This window comes from Nyctereutes procyonoides, unplaced genomic scaffold (assembly GCF_905146905.1).
Source record: "Nyctereutes procyonoides isolate TBG_1078 unplaced genomic scaffold, NYPRO_anot_genome, whole genome shotgun sequence".
In the NCBI taxonomy this organism is placed as follows: Eukaryota; Metazoa; Chordata; class Mammalia; order Carnivora; family Canidae; genus Nyctereutes; species Nyctereutes procyonoides.
The window spans coordinates 25,471-26,885 of NW_026574952.1; positions in this window are offsets into that span (position 1 = coordinate 25,471).

Consider the following 1,415-nt stretch of genomic DNA (forward strand, 5'->3'; position numbering starts at 1 on the left):
GAGTGGTAAATGGTTCTCCAACCTTTTATTTTCAGGTTGTAGGTGTCCTTCTGTCTAAAATGAGTGTCTTGTAGACAGCAAATAGATGGGTCCTGCTTTTTTATCCAGTCTGAAACCCTGCGCCTTTTGATGGGGTCATTAAGCCCATTCACGTTCAGAGTTACTATTGACAGATATGAGTTTAGTGTCATCATGATATCTATTTAGTCCTTGTTTTTGTGGATTGTTCCACTGAACTTCTTCTTAAAGGGGAGTTTTAAGATTCCCCCTTAAAATTTCTTGCAGAGCTGGTTTGGAGGTCACATATTCTTTCAGTTCCTGCCTGTCTTGGAAGCTCTTTATGTCTCCTTCCACTTTGAATGAGAGCCTTGCTGGATAAAGTATTCTTGGTTGCATGTTCTTCTCAGGCTTTTTTAAAGAACTGGTATGGAGTATGTGGTAATTATGGGGTTTCAAGAAGTAGGGACTACTTCAAGTTTAAGCTGAGAAATTATATGGCACAGTAAAATTTTAAATTTGGTACCTAAGAAATATTTTGAGATTTCTCAAAAAAAGTAATTACATAATTTTTTTTTAGTTACACATTTTTTACACGGTTACTAAGTGTGCTCTTATATGGAGAAGATAGTGTCTGTAATACTCCAGTAAGACTAAGTTATATTTATAGTCTTTGTATGGTAAATAAATAATAATGTTAAACATGACAATATTTTCTGAATTCCATGAAAGAGTGTTTCCTGGTGAAATTATAAAAACAGTTTTAACCCATTGATCTTGTGGTGTTTTTGTCTTTCTTTGATTTTCTAAGCATTACTGTGAAAAAAGTGGAATTTCAAGATATTTAGAAGAGGGAAATGAGGCCAACCTCATAGTTATAGAGTGGAAAGACTAGTTTAAAGGAAGGGAAGTGCAATGAAAAGGGATTGAAATTTATTTTTTTTATTTTTTTTATTTTTTTTTTATTTTTTTTATAAATTAATTTTTATTGGTGTTCAATTTACCAACATACAGAATAACACCCAGTGCTCATCCCGTCAAGTGTACCCCTCAGTGCCCATCACCCATTCACCCCCACCCCCCACCCTCCTCCCCCTCCACCACCCCTAGTTCATTTCCCAGAGTTAGAAGTCTTTATGTTCTGTCTCCCTTTCTGATATTTCTCACACATTTCTTCTCCCTTCCCTTATATTCCCTTTCGCTATTATTCATATTCCCCAAATGAATGAGAACATACACTGTTTGTCCTTCTCCGGTTACTGTGGCCAAGTTCAAAAAGGGTGTTGCCTGAGTTCTCCTCTGGGATTTTGATGGAATCTTGTCTCACATTTAGATCTTTCATCTATTTTTATCTTTGTGTATGGTGCAAGAGAGTGGTCCAGTTTCATTCTTCTGCATGTGGATGTCCAATTTTCCCA